This window comes from Eulemur rufifrons, chromosome 30 (genome assembly GCF_041146395.1).
Source record: "Eulemur rufifrons isolate Redbay chromosome 30, OSU_ERuf_1, whole genome shotgun sequence".
Lineage (NCBI taxonomy): Eukaryota > Metazoa > Chordata > Mammalia > Primates > Lemuridae > Eulemur > Eulemur rufifrons.
In genome coordinates, this window is record NC_091012.1 from 68,147,004 (window position 1) to 68,156,284 (window position 9,281).

The following is a 9,281-nucleotide window of genomic DNA, read 5'->3' on the forward strand; positions in this document are numbered from 1 at the left end:
GGGATATGGCGTGTAGAACTAGTCGTTGCCCCTCTCTGGAAACACAGCGTTTACCTGGATTGGAGGGAAACCCAGAGAGCACTTATGTAGAATAGGGTTAGAGGATGAAAGATGGTAGGAGCCAAGAGCCCTACCAGGGACTTGTCCGAAAAAGGGAAACAAATAGTCAAATAGCCACAGAATTTGAGGCACGGACGTTTTTATTCCACATGTATTAGAAGTGTATATGAAATATGAGAAATACTTAGAAAAAATAAATAAGTGCTACTTTATGCCGTGGAGCGTATCACTTCAAGAAGTAATTCTAGTAAAGATAGTTTTGGAAGAGTATTCCTACTTCCAGGACTCTGCAGTTCTATTTGCAATCACTGTGTGACCAAGAGAACATCTTGTATAATAGAATAGTCCAAAACGAGACTTACAGCTCCGTAAAAGGTACAGTTTCAAATTTGGTGTGTGTCACTGTTGCAGTGTGGTGAACTTTTGCTTAAATGCATGCATGGCGGAATATATTTCTAACCTACTGTTTTGCAAACTTACATGAACAAAAGATTCACCTGGGGTACTTAAGTAAGGGTATAGATTTCTGGGGCTCCACCCCAGGCATATGGAATGTGATTCCAGAGAGAGAACTTGGGAGTCATTATTTTTAAACAAGTGCCCCTGATGATTTTTAGAGTCATACAACTTGGGTAGTGTAAGGTTTTTTGGAGTGGCCGGCGCCAGAGAAAGAAAGACGAGCAGAGTTGAGAGGGATAAGTAAAGAGGCTTTATTGGGGCGCTCCTGGGTGAGGGTAACGAGTCCCAAGAGAGGGGCCCGGGCGAGATTTTCAGGTCCCTGAAGAGAGAGAGAGAGAGAGAGAGAGACCCCGAGAAGTTACCGCCCAGAAGTCTGAGTGGGCCTACATGTGTTTTTAGGGCTGGGGGATGGGAGATTCTCCGGCAGGAAGGTTTTGGCGCGAAGAGTGAGGAATTTCTTTGTTTCAGCTTTAGGGCGGTATTGAAGAATAGGAGGGGCTTCTTCTTTTTTCATTAGGGAAGGGAGGGGTGCCTGCCACCAGCCTTGCAGGTAGCATTGTGGTTACTGAGGTAGCTTTGTGGCAACATTTAGGACAACTGTGCTTTCTTATGAAATTTCCCTTAAAGCAGTTCTGAAAGTTCTCAACCCAGAACCACTCCTTGTCGGGGAGGATGTTTGGTAATATACAGGAGCATTTTCAGTTTTTGCAATGACTGGTGCTGAGGAGAGCCAGAGATGATAAGTAGAGACAGAGCAGCCCCACACAATGAACCCCTCCCCCCATCAAATGCCAATAATGTCTCTCCCCTTGAGGCACTGTTAATATCTGCCATATTAGACCAAATGGACCCTAGATCTGAAGGGCATGTTGCATTGCCCACCTTGCACAAATAATTTGTGCTTTAGCCTTTTCACAACTGTGGCTGATCCCAATGAATTAGTAACAATAAAAGCTAACATTTATTGAGCATTTGCTCTATGCTTGTTGTATTTGTTTTCTATTGTTGTGTAAGAAATTTCCATAAACTTAATGGCTTATAACAACACTCATTTATTAGTTCACATATTTGTAGGTCAGAAGTCTGAGTAGACTTTATTGGGTTGTCTGCTTAGGATCTCACAAAGCTGAAATCAAGGTACTAGGCTCTTATCTGGAGTCTCTAGGGAAGAATCAGCTTCTAAATGTAAGGTTTTTTGGATTGGCCAGCGCCAGAGAAAGAAACACAAGCAGAGTTGAAAGGGGTAAGCAACGAGGCTTTATTGGGGCGCTCCCGGGGGAGGTTCACGGGCTCCGAGAGAAAGAGGCCCGAGAAAAGTCACATCGCCCAGAAGTTTTGAGTGGGCTTATATATGTTTTTAGAGTTGGGGGATGGGGTTTCTTTGTGGAGCGTTTTGTCGAGTTTTGGCTCTAAGAGTGAGGAATTTCTTTGTTGCAGTTTTAGGGCGGGTATTGAGAAATAGGAGGGGCCGGTGGTATGTGTGGACTCCAGGAACTGTGACTGTTATCAGGGTAACCATCCAGGTGTGGTCATCCTTTAACTTAGCTGGGCCTTGCAGGCATTGTTCTCGGCAGGTCTCGTGGGCTTCTTCTTTTTCCATTAGGGAGGGGAGGGGTGCCCGCCACCAGCCTTACACTAAGCTCATTTTTCTTGTCAGAATTTGGTTCTTTGTAGTAGTCATAGTGATAAGGAAAACCCCCATCTATTACTTAGCACAGCAGCCACCTGAGACCCCCACCCCTCATGGAAGACCCACATTAGCATAATACTAACCTAACATCTGGCCCATCAGCATAGTACTAACCTATTACCTGGCATGTCAGCATAACACTAAACCTATTACCTGGTGCAGCAACTAACCTAACCTATTACCTGGCAGGCATTAGTCACCTGAGACCCCACCCCTTGGATCAGCCCAACTTAATAAAAATGGGAAAAATTGGGTAGACGGGGCTCAGAATTTGGTGGCGAACCCTTTGAGCCCGCCGGCGAATAAACCTTGATTCTCTGACTCTCCATGTGCCGCTTGGTTTGTCCTCGGGACCACTCACTGTAACACTTGCTGTAACAATAGGACTGAAGTTCTTATTTCCTTGCTGGCTGTTGACTGGGGTCTGTCACTCTTTTCTCCTAGAGGCTTCTTTCTGGTCTTTACATGTGGGCTTCTACATCTCAGAGCCAGCACTGGCACATTGAAACCTTCTTATGCTCTGAATCTCTGACTTCCTTTTCTTCGACCAGCTAGGAAGAACTTTGCTTTTAAAGGACTCTTGTATTTGGGCCAGGCCCACCCAAATAATCTCTTTATATTAAGGTCAACTATGCTATGTAACATAACCTAATCATTAGAGTAAAATACATTATAAACACCATCCTGGGAATTACGCAGGGCAAATACATCAAGGGAGTCAGGAAATCTTGGGACCATCTTTGACTTCTGCCTGTCATACCTGTTTTATAGATAAACATGTTTAAGTAACTTAAATAGGTCCCTAGGCCCCACAACAAGAAGCCAACACATGGTTTGAACTCAGGTTGCTCTGGCTCCAGAGACTGCTTAACTGCTGTATCTCTTGCCTCTCAGTATAACTGAAGAAATGTGGATGGCTGAACATATTTTATTGCCATTTTTGAGAAAGAGTGTAGATCATATGACCTGGTGATGGTGGGTCAGTGGTTCCTAATAATGAGCCACTCAAGAAGAGGTTGAGACACTTAGCCAGGCCTTGTTCTGCTATCATCAACCATCTGTGGAAAATGGACTATTGGTTCTATCACTTCAGCAACCACCCTCACTCTACTGGTTATAAAAGAGGAGGTGTGTGTAAAGGATATATCCTAAGCACTTGCTTTTTTTATCTTTAGGTTTCACTTATATACCAGTGACCCCTGCCTCAGTTCCTGTCCATGAGAGTTCTTCCCTTCATTGCGACACTCCCTGAATGACATTTCTTTTGCCTCCAGTTTATATCAAAGTGAAGATACAAGGTAGGATGTCTCTTGCTGTTGTAGATGTTATGACTGAGCCTCAATTAACACAATCATATAGGTAAGATATGATGAGATAGAGGAAACACCACGAAAGAAGCATTTCTATGTAAATGGGACTAAATATACAGGATAAATGTTACTTGGGGTTTTGAACAGAAGAGAAAGTGTACCTAGTGGAGTATCAAAGAATTTGGAAAACCATAGTCAAGATTTGTGGGGCCTTTTCAGAAAGTTATGTAGAAAAGTCTTCTTCTTTTTTTTTTTTTTTTTTTGAGAAAGAGTCTTGCTCTGTTGCCCAGGCTACAGTGCCGTGGCATCAGCCTAGCTCACAGCAACCTCAAACTCCTGGGCTCAAGCAATCCTCCTGCCTCAGCCTCCCAAGTGGCTGGGACTACAGGCATGTGCCACCACGCCCGGCTAATTTTTTTGTATATGTTTTTAGTTGTCCGGTTAATTTCTTTCTATTTTTTAGTAGAGACGAGGTCTCGCTCTTGCTCAGGCTGGTCTTGAACTCCTGACCTCGAGCGATCCTCCCGCTTCGGCCTCCCAGAGTGCTAGGATTACAGGCATGAGCCACTGTGCCGGGCCTGTAGAAAAGTCTTGAGTTCTTATCCAATCTTGTCGATGACACTAACAATCTTGGATGAAGTACGCATAAGTGAAGCAAGCAAAGACATTTCAAGACTGTGAGGGCACAGAGATGTGGGTTCTTTCTCCTGGTCATAGAAGGTTAAATTTCTAAGGCTAGAATAAATACTACTTCATGTCTTATCCATGTTTAAAGTTCCTCAAAGAGTCATGGAATGAAATCCCTCAGTGGTCCTGCAGGGAATATCTGAAAAGGCAACAACTCCTGGGTAGATATCATTACTTGAAAAAGTTGCCAGATGACACTGGTAGCATTACCTGTGTTAGGATAAATCTTCAACGAGCAGCACCTGTAAGAGCTAAGGAAACTTGTAGCTCCCAGAGAGCACCTGAATGCTGACACAGGTCCTGATCAATATCTAAATGAAGGTATCAGTTGGCTTGCTTTCCAGAAAGAAATACCATTCCTAATTTCTGCCCTACTGCATTATCAGACTGGTTCTGTAGCAATATCTACACTTTTTAGGATTATCTGAGAGTTCGGCCCTGAAACTACTCAACAAAGAGTTGTCCAATCCATCAAAACTGATCATTCAGGTCTTTAAATTTTAACATTTTTAATTTTTATTTCTTAGCTAACTAATTTTGTTCTCAATGCACACTGTGTATATTTTTTATATTCCTTTCCCAGAATCCTATTCCTTCAAAGAAGGTTCAGGGTTGTTCACCTGCTCAAAGACTGCGTTATGACATATGTTGCTTGGTAGAAGGCCAGGGAATTCAACAGAATTTGAGGAAGATTTGCTCTATTCGTGGCAAAGGCACGGTGACTTCTTGTTACCAAATGAGGACTGCTTCCAAGCCAAGGACTGGGAAGAACTGGGTAAGAGGAGGAACTCTTTGGTTTTTTTTAAAACCTGGAATCCACTAGGCTGGTCTAAAACTTATGTCTCTTTGTGGGCTTATTCTGTTTCAGAACCGGAATTCAGGGATATTATTGCCTAGCACATGGTATGTTAGTCTGTTTTGCATTGCTATAAAGGAAATACCCGAGGCTTGGTAATTTATAAAGAAAAGAGGTTTATTTGGGACATGGTTCTGCAGACTATACAAGCATGGCAACAGCATCTGCTTCTGGTGAGGGCTTCAGGGAGCTTCCTATCACGGCAGAAGGCAAAGGGGAAGCAGGCATGTTACATGGCAGGAGAAGGGAACAAAAGAGGGAGGAAGTGGTGCCAGGCTCCTTTAAACAGCCAGCTCTTGTGTGAACTAATAAAGTGAGAACTCACTTATTATTCCAAGAGGGCATCGAGCCATTCATGAGGGATCTGTCCCCATGACCCAAACACCTCCCACTCATTCAGCCCTACCACCAACATTGGGGATCAAATTTCAACATGGTATTTGGAAGGGACAAATATCTAAACCATATCACATAGCATCTAGGGTTTAGCAAAGTGAAGGTAGCTATCACCATATAGCACTTAAAGTGAGTGCTGCTGTGTAAGCATGGCTGGGTAGAGCATTGGGTAATGGTACCAGGTTGGGGGAAAACGGGGTGATAATAACTAAGAAGAGCTAACATTTGTGAAGGGCTGTATAGATTACAAGGCTTTTCTATGTAGATCTCATTTGATTCTCACAAAACCCATGAGATAGTTTTAGTATTATATCTATATTTTATTGTGGTAAAATATACATTCATCTCTCAGTGTATGTGGGGGATTGGTTCCAGGACCCCCCAATATACCAAAATCCACACATACTCAAATCCCGTGGAACCCACGTATATGAAATTCAGCTCTCTGTATACATGGGGTTTGCATCTGGGAACACTGTAGTTTCAGTCTGCATTTTGCTGAAAAAAATCCGAGTATGAGTGTACCTGTGCAGTTCAAACCCATATTGGTCAAGGGTCAACTGTATATAACTTAGAATTTCTCCATTTTAACCATTTTTAAGTATACAGTTCAGGGGCAGTACGTACATTCACATTGCTATGTACCTATCACCACCATCCATTTCCAGAAATTTTTTATTTTCCCAAAATGAAACTACATACCCATTATACACTAACTTCCCATTGCCTCCTATCAGCCCCTGGCCACTACCATTCTACTTTCTGTCTCTGTATTTGATTACTCTAGGTACCTCATGTAAGTGAAAGCGTACAATATTTGTCCCTTTGTGGCTGGCTTATTTCACTTAGCATAATACATTCAAGTTTCATCCATGTTGTAACGTGTCATAATTTCTTTACATTTTAAGACTGAATAATATTTCATTGTATGTATATACCACATGTTTATCCATTCGTCTATTGATTAACATTTGGGTTATTTTTGCCCTTTGGCTATTATGAATAATACTACTGTGAACATAGGTGTACAAATATCTCTTTGAGTCCTTGCTTTCAATTCTTTTGAGTATATACCCAGAAATGGAATTGCTGGATCACATGGTGTGATGGTTAATGTTCTATGTCAACTTGACTGGATTAAGCATCTGGTAAAACATTATTTTTGGGTATGTCTGTGAGGGTGTTTCCAGAGGAGATTGGCTTGTAAGTCTGAATGGGTTAAGTGGGGAAGATCCACCACCCTCAGTGTGGGCAGGCACCATCCCATTGGCTGGGATCCCAGATAGAACAAAAACAGAGGAAAGGCAAATTTGTCTCTCTCTCTTCTGGAGTTGGGATACAATCTTCTTCTCTTGCCCTTGGACATCAGGCTCTGAGCCCCTTAGACTCCCAGCATCCCACTCGGGTTCTCAGCCCTTTGGACTTGAACTGGGACATGCTATCAGAATTACAGATATCCAGTTTGTGGACAGCCTACTGTGGGAATTCTTAGCCTCCACAATTGTGTGAGCCAATTCCCCTAATAAATCCTCTCTCATACATCTATATCTGTATGTCTCTCTGGAGAACACTGTGTAATACACATAGTTAATTCTATGTTTAATTTTTTTCAGGAACAGTCTTAACATTTTCGACAGTAGCTGTACCATTTTACATTCCTACCAGCAATGCACAAGGGTTCCAATTTCTCCACATCCTTGGCAACATTTGCTGTTTTCTATTTTTTTGATAATAGCCACGCTAATTGGTATGAAGTAGTATTTCATTGTGGTTTTTATTTTTTGATTTATATTTTCTTGATGGTTAGTGATGTTGAGCATCTTTTCATAGGTTTATTGGTCATTTGTATAATTTCTTTGGAGAAATGTCTATTCAAGTCCTTTGTCCATTTCTAAATCAGGTGGTTCAGTTTTTTTTTGTTGTTGAGTTGTAGGAATTCTTTATATATTCTGGATAGTAACCCCTTATCACATATATGATTTGCAAATATTTTGTCCTACTTTGTGGGTTGCCTTTTCACTCTGTTGATAATGTCCTTTGATATACAAAAGTTTAAAACTTTGATGGAGTTCAACTCATATATTTTTTTGTTTTGTCTGTGCTTTTGGTATCAGATGCAAGAAATTTTTGCCAAATCCAGTGTCGTGAAGCTTTTTCCCTAACTCTTTTAAGAGTTTTATAGTTTTAGCTCTTCCATTTAGGTCTTTCATCCAGTTTGAATTAATTTTTGTATATGGTGTAAGGTAAAGTCTTCATTCTTTTGCCTATGGGTATCCAGTTTTCCCAGCACCATTTGTTGAAAAGATTTTCCTTTCCCCATTTAATGGTCTTGGCACCCTTGTTGAGAATCATGTGATAATATATGTGAAGGATTATTTCTGGGCTCTTTAGTATTCCATTAGTCTATATGTCTGTCTTTATATCACATTGTTTTGATTACTGTAGCTTATAGCAAGTTTCTTTTTCTTTTTCTTTCTTTTTTTAACTGTGTCTCGGGCTTCTTTATTTAAGAACAAAGTGATAAAATAAGTGATGTGGAGATTAAAATCAGGAGCACCGTTGAACTTCACTTTATCTCCAGCCAGTTCCCCTCAAACGCCCTGCTCCCACCCTTTGTGTTCTCAATTCCTTCTTTAGTGAATGAAGAGCTTAATCCCAAAAACCCTAGTATAAACTCCAGGTTCCCTTTCCCTGTTACCCATTCTTAGGAAGAGTAGGCACCTCAGTTTGAATGCATGGTAGAGCCCTGAGTGGTGACAGAGACAGAGGGAAAGGCTTCCCCCTCAGGGAAAGAGACTAAGGAGTACCGTGTAGTCAAGTGAAGGCTCCCATAGCCTGGAATACCAAAATGGGGCCCTGGGGCCAGTGGAAAGGATGAAGGATACTGGTCCCCCTGAGAAAGGAGACCCAGCAGCCTCAAAATCCTCCCATTTGTGAATAGTCATTGCTTGATTGTTTGTCCTTCTGGTGCCAGTTACGGAACCACACTTGGACCATATCCTTCTCAAGCCCAAGCTGCTGGGCCTGTGGCTGATCTGCTGCAGTGTAGGTTTCGGGAACAAGTTCCCCAGGTTGCTCCTCACACGGTTCTCAATACAAGTTAGCTTTCTCTTTTGTGCCTGCATGGGGGTCTCTGCTTTGCATATCTCCTCCTGAAGATTTTCCTTGTTGTCAGCTTCCTCTACCTACTTCTGCAGCAGGGGTCACAGCTTACACACGTTCTTGAAACTGAGCTGAAGAACCTCAAAATGGCACATGGGCGTTTGGCTGAACACCTTCCCAAAGAGAACCCCCAGGGTGATCTCCACATTGGCCTGGGAATATATCCCAGGGTGATCCTCTTCTGCTTCAGGAGCTTGGAAAATTGAGTTCTTTCTGCAAAGATTTGATGTCCTGGGACTCCTCAGGGTTTTTCTCTAGATTCTCCTTCTCCAGCTTGGAGAAGGTGGGGACAGTGCAGGGCTGGGGGATGTCCATAATTGTACATAATGAGTTCCTTTTCTTTTGCTGCTTTTAAGATTCTCACTGTCTTTGGCTTTTGATAGATTATAATGTGTCTTGATATGTACCTCTTTGGGTTTATTCTACTTGGAGGTCATTGAGATTTTTGAATTTGTAAATTCATGACTTTCCTCAAATTTGGGAAGTTTTTGCCCATTATTTCTTTTTTTTTTTTTTGAGACAGAGTCTCACTCTGTTGCCCAGGCTAGAGTGAGTGCCGTGGCGTCAGCCTAGCTCACAGCAACCTCAAACTCCTGGGCTCAAGCAATCCTCCTGTCTCAGCCTCCCGAGTAGCTGGGACTACAGGCATGCACCACCATGC

At 42.2% G+C, this 9,281-nt stretch overlaps 1 pseudogene; it reads right to left on the reverse strand.

Moving 5' to 3' along the window:
• Positions 1–8,180: 8,180 nt before the first annotated feature.
• LOC138378933 (POU domain, class 5, transcription factor 1-like) lies at positions 8,181–8,935 on the reverse strand (annotated as a pseudogene).
• Positions 8,936–9,281: the final 346 nt, after the last annotated feature.